The following is a 6,335-nucleotide window of genomic DNA, read 5'->3' as shown; positions in this document are numbered from 1 at the left end:
ATATTTTAGCCCCAGCAGTGAAGACTCCCCTTCTTTCAGTCCTCTGTGTTAGAAACACACAACGATTCCTCGGTGTCCGAAATAAATAGACACACAGAGATGCAGGAGATTTCGTCAAGGCAATTCATTCTGTACAAAAGGGTGCGAATGCGGGTGACGCTACCCAGAGCTAGAGAGGCACACCTGGCCAGGCCGTGTGCTAGCGTTTTAACCCCAATCCAAATTGTCCTTCCCCTTATCAAGGAGTTGGGCTCACATTCTAAGTATAATTGACTGCCGGGGTAAGAAAGGGGGCCATTCTTTAATTCCAGCCAAAGGTTTACATTTGTTTTTCTCCTCACCACCGGCTGGGAGCAGGGCTGGGAGCCGGTGGCTGGCGGAGTTGGAGGAGGATGATGCGGTCAGTGGAAAACTCCCACTCGAAAGGGCTCTTGATTCCTTTTAACTCTGCTGACAAAGATTCCTCCTCCTCCTCACATGGCTGGCTGGTCACAAGCAGCCTGCCTGGTGGCTGCGTTGATTCGGATTCCTAACCTGGACGCCTGGTCAGCAAACAGCACTATAGTAGTTACACTTGAAGTCCGGGACGCATCCGTATATTGCACGGAGGCGGTTTGGTTGGAGGGAAAAGGCTTCTTCTCATACTCCATGTCTGAAGAGTACGATTAGCAACTAGGCAAAGGTCATTGCTTGCCAAGGTCCCTGGGGACTGGGAGGCCCCATCTGCCCCATCCATCCTGAAACACCAGTCCTCGGCCAGCTCGGCACCAGGGGCAGAGATGGCCTGGCCAATGTGCAGAGGGCAAGTATCCCCTGTGGCTTTGGAGCTGGGTTCTGTCCACCGGACACGCTCCCTCCGGGACTCAGTTTCATGGGTCACTTCATCGGAAGCCCCAGCTACCCTCACAGCCCCCCACCCCACGTTCTCATGTAGGAGGGAGGGAGGGAGGGAGGAAGGGAGGGAGGGAGGGAGGGAGGGAGGGAGGGAGGGAGGGAGGGAGGGAGGGGGGAGGAAGGAGGGGCTTTGCCCACGTTCTTTGGGACTTCTCATGGGGATTTTCCATTTTGCCTTTCAGAACCCAAGAGTGCAGGTGTCACTGGGCTCCTGCTGGACGAGAAAAGGAACAGAATAGACCTCTCCCCCCCCCCCCCCCCGGCTGCTGCACTTCAGGGTCTGTCCCCTTTGTCTCTGGGAGCCCAGAGGCTCTTTGAAAACCAAGTCCATTTCATCTTCAACCGAGTCCACCCTCCCTCCAGAACGGAGGGCCAGGGCGCTCCTGAATGGCCCCCAGAGCCCACCCTGAGCCCGGGGGCCTAGCCACGCGTGTGAGGCCCAGAGCAGAGAGGAGGCCTGCGGCCCCAGCTCCAGACCCTGTCAGCTGTGTCTCTCCATTGTTGTTGTTGTTGTTGCCAGTACTCGGGCTTGAACTCAGGGCCTTACAATGTCCCTTAGCTTTTCCCCTCGAGGCTGGTGCTCTACCGCTTGAGCCACAGCTCTGCTTGTGGCTTCTTGGTGGTTAGTTGGCTCTCTGGCCTAAGCTGACTTCCGACCTTGATCCTCAGGTCTCAGCCTCCTGCATAGCTAGGATCGCAGGTGGGAACCGCTTTGCCTGGCCCAGCCTCGGTCTTTGTTGTTGTCAACGGGAACAGTCCAGAACACCCCATTTTCCACCCTTTGCTGGGGGAGGGGGCCCTGCCATCCAGGGCTCCACCACTGCCTGGTCCTTCCGGCACCCAGGCACAGGCTCAGAGGCTGAGAGGCTCCCGTGGGCCTGGACAGACGGAGGAAGGGCAGATGGACGGCAGGAGCCCTTGGCTCAGCCTCTGCTGGGAGGAAGCCCCCCCCAACCTACTGCTATCTCCCCTGGGGGTCCGGCGAGGACTTCCCCCTTGCAGAGACAGCTGTATGCTCGTCCTTGCATCCTGAGTGAAGGAATGATGCATGAATGAATGTGTGGCCTGGGTGGGGACCTCCTACGAGCTCTTCCTGGCTTGCAGGACAGCGCCCAGACTTCCTAATGTGACGTCTGAACCCTTCCACCTCCTCCATCCTGACTTCCTCCCTGGTGTTCCATTCTCCAGTCCTGGCCAGCCCCGCTTTGATTTTGACTGAGTTGCTAGGGTTACAGGCGTGACCATCTCAGACACACTTCTGGCTTGTTTCAGGCACTGGGCAACACAGCACACTTACAGAGAAGGGCCCGGGGCCGGGGGAGTCCCCTTTAGAGGTGCGACGAGTTGGTGGCCAAACAGTGCTCCAAACATAACCCGGACATTTCAGGCCTTAAGTTCTGTAGCCAGTGAGTGGACCTCAGATTCAGGAAAAAGACAAATGAATAAAAAAGGCGTTTCCAGGTTCAATGAAGGATCTCGTCTGATCTCGTCTTATCCTGAGCTATCTGTGTGGACCTAAGCGAATCCCCTGTGAACAGCAGAGAGGCCAGGGGAGATCCGAGCGCACGCAGAGGCGGCGACAGGAAGACAGAGCAAAGAGACGGGAGCCAAAGACGCAGCCCTTGGAATGATGTGGCCACAAGCCAAGGAATGCCAGCCCACCCTGGGAGCAGGAAGAGCCCAGGTCCAGATCTACTTGGTCCAGGCTCCATGACTGCCTCCAGCCTCCAGCACCACAATGGACTAAAGCTCTGTCACTGTAAGCCACTGAGGTGTGGCACGGAACCCCACCAGTGTGGTGGCCGTGCTGGGAGCCAGCCGAGGTCCCTTGGGTGGGCTTGGGTGGGGTGCAGCAGCCCCCCCCCTCTGTGAGGGTGTCCTCGGGAGGGGAGAGGACCCCGCTGACCGCTTGGATTTAAACATGCACACGTCCAAATGGAAGACTCAGGGGACCCCAGGACAGCAAGCAAGCATGGGCTGGCTGGCGAGTCCCTCAGGCTCCGCACCCCTCAGGACTCCCCGGGCCTGATGAAGTAAGAACCACGCAGGGGCGGGGCCTGAGCCGTCCTCGGGACCCTGGGGGGAGGGGGAGGGGAGGGGAGGAGGGGGAGGAAGATTGGCTGCATCCTGGAGCCCGGGCCAGGGATCCCCAGAGTTGCGACTCCCCCACTGGTCATCCCCAGAGCCACGGGCCAGCCGGGGGGAATCGGTCCCCCGGGCGCAGGCTGGGTGCGCGGAGCAGGCTGCTCACACCGGCCTCGCACTCGGCGCGGGCGAGGGCTCTCGGGGCCACCAGGGGCCGCCCCGCCGTCCACCACGGGGGGCAGCTGACTTGATTCCTCGACGGACCTGCCGCAGCGCGAGCCACCGGGCCCCTGCCTCCCATGGGAGCTGAGTCACGGGGGGGGGGGGTCCCAGTCCACTGCTGTGGGGTGGTAGAGCCCCCAGGCCCCAGGCCCCCCCCGTTTCCCCCAGACGGCGGCTCCTTCCCTTTCCTCTCCCGGGAGGGGCGCACCCGAGGGGCGGGAGGCTGGGGCTGGTCACACGGCTCTGCGCCCCAGGGCTGCGTGCCTCGTCGGCCCACGCCAGCCCCCCCCTCCGCAGCCCCCCACGCACACACAGGCCCCATTGTCTCCAGGAGCTCCAGCCTCCGCCCGCGGCTGAGTCGTGATGTACTCAGCTCCGAAGGCAGAGACGGGCAGCCGCTGAGCACCTGCTGTGCTGGGGAGTGTCACGTGGAAGAAAGGAAGGGGTGAGCCCCCCTCTACTGCAGTGGGGCGGGGGGAACTCTCTGCCACGCGGGCAACTCAGGCAGGGCTGGGGGAGGGGTGTCACCCCAGGTCCCAGGCCTTGTCACCAGGGACGGACACAGCAAAGAGACCTGGCCCCTCAAGCTACCCACCTGTGTCACCTGCACCGCGCCCGCCGGTGACACCAAGCCCGTCACCCTGGACACCCACGTGCACCCCACAGGACCCCCGGGCCCCAGGGCCATGGATGGGAGGGTATGAGGCAGGCCCTCCCCCCAAAAAGTCCCAGGAGATCTTGGGGGCTCCGATTGTTCCAGAAGCTGGAAACAGCAGCCACTGTGGCCGGGGTGAGGGGCTGACCCCGGGAAGAAGCAAAGCTGGCTGCAGATTCCTGGCTGGGGTGGGGACAGAGCAGTGGCACTCAGGGCAGGCTCCCGGGGAAGGTGCTGACTTAGCCCTCCTGCCTTCTTTTCTCCCTCCCTCCCTCCCTTCTCCCCTCCCCCCCCCCCCCTCTTTCTTTCTTGGTGATGGTACTGGTGCTGCTTGAACTCAGGGCCTAGAGCTCAAGGCCTGGGCTCTCCCACTTGAGTCACACTTCTCCTTCTGGCTTTTTGCCGGTTAATTGTCTATGAGCCTCCGATTTGTCTTCCCAGGCTGGCTCTGAACCACCATCCTCAGAGCTCAGCCTCCTGAGTGGCTAGGGTTTGAGGTGGGAGCCCCTGGCACCTGGCTGTGGTCTTCACTTTGCAAAAGTGATTTTATTCTTGAAAGCTAAGCAGTAAGTGCACCAAGCTGCCCCCCCAGTCCCCCCCCCCCCGCCGCCCCCCATGCTAACGCCTTGCACCCAGTGGGGCTCCTGTTACCTTCCTGACCCTACATGGGCTCTGCCTGGGGCCTGCGTGCCCCAAATTTCTGCTGCACACTGGGGTTCACCCTTGGTGCTGGTGGGGGGGGCGGGTCTCTGGGTTTAGACAGCCATGTGACATTGACACTGCGCACTGCAGCGTCTCCGCCCCACGTCCTCTGTCCCCGGCTGCTCGCCCCTCCCCTGGCACCCACAGTGTATGACTACGATGCTCCCCCCCCACTCCACCTTCCTGGGGGTCACAGCCAGGGTCAGACGGCGCCCCCCCCCCCCCAGCCTGGCCACTTCCTCTCAGTTCCTCCCCGGCAGCGGCTCCCAGCCTTCCTGTCCTTCCTCCTCGAGGACACCGTGCCCCGACCCCCCCCCCCAGGGCGTCCGTGGCCCACAGTGGCCGCGGCCTCTGCCCCGAGGGCTGACCGTGCCGCGGCCCCTGGGGCTGACCCGTAGGGAGACGTCCAGTGACCCCAGAGACCCACGCCGTGCTTCGGGACCGCGTGTGTCACCCGGTGCACGGCCACAGCCCACGGGACAGAGGCCGTGGGGGCCCGGCGTGAGCCCGGGGGGCCGGGACCCCAGGGTGCGCGTGGGGGCTGCGGCCGTGGGCTGCCCGTGTGCGCTCCGGTCATCTCTACGAAGCCCCGAGGGCGGGCGGCAGGGAGAGGAAGAACCGGGACCACAGAGCGGCGTCTCGGGCAGTGGGCCGCGGCCGCCCCCCCCCCCAGGTGTGTGGGGGAGAGGAGTGGGGCAGAGAGAGAGAGAGAGAGAGAGAGAGAGGAGCCAGGGCCGGGGCGGCCGGCAGCGCCCTGGGAGCCAGCGTTGGGGCTCCCGGGCGCCGTGCGGACGGGCTGACGGAGGAGCTGTGGCTTTGGGCCATTTCTGGAGGGGGACGAGGGGGGGCAGGTGCAGGGGGGGACGGGGTCACCTCCACAGGCGGAGAATCGGAGGCCCCCCGGGATCCTCGGCAGCCTTGGTCAGCCTGGGGGGGGGGAGCCTGAGAATCGCTAGGCCCAGCCGCTGCTTCAGAGGGGGGATGGAGGGGGGGCCACGGGTCCCAGGGTCTCGGGGGGAGGCTCCCGGGCGGGACGGGGTTCATGACTCATCCGAGGGCGCCCTGCCTCGTGATGGCGTCATTGATTACACCGCAGCCCGGCCGCAGCTCACTCAGTGCAGCCGGCCTGGCGTGGGAGGGGAGGGGGGCAGGGGCCCCCGGCGTGGGAGGGGAGGGGGGCAGGGGCCCCAGGCATGGGAGGGGAGGGGGCAGGGGCCCCCCGGCGTGGGAGGGGAGGGGGCAGGGGCCCCCAGCGTGGGAGGGGAGGGGGCAGGGCCCCCCCGGCGTGGGAGGGAGCGGGGCAGGGGCCTCCGGCGTGGGAGGGGAGGGGGGCGGGGCCCCCCCGGCGTGGGAGGGGAGGGGGCAGGGGCCCCCGGCGTGGGAGGGGAGGGGGCAGGGGCCCCCCGGCGTGGGAGGGGAGGGGGGAGGGGCCCCCCGGCGTGGGAGGGGAGCGGGGCAGGGGCCCCCGGCGTGGGAGGGGAGCGGGGCAGGGGCCCCCCGGCGTGGGAGGGGAGGGGGCAGAGCCCCCCCCCCGGCGTGGGAGGGGAGCGGGGCAGGGGCCTGGGCTTCCGGGTGCATCCGCTCCAGGGCCAGCACTTCCCAGCCCCCCCCCCCCGCCCCCCGGGACCTGTGTGCTGCGCTCTGGTCTGCGAACGTGAAGGGGTGCGCACATCCCCCCAGGGCCAGCCAGGCACCCTCTCTGGAGCCCTGGTGAGGGCAGAGCCGCAGGCTGGAGACGCTGCGGCCCCCGAGTCGCCGCCAGCTGTCCAGATGACGC

Source organism: Perognathus longimembris, chromosome 16 (assembly GCF_023159225.1).
Source record: "Perognathus longimembris pacificus isolate PPM17 chromosome 16, ASM2315922v1, whole genome shotgun sequence".
Classification (NCBI taxonomy): Eukaryota; Metazoa; Chordata; class Mammalia; order Rodentia; family Heteromyidae; genus Perognathus; species Perognathus longimembris.
Note: the sequence above shows the minus strand (reverse complement) of the source record.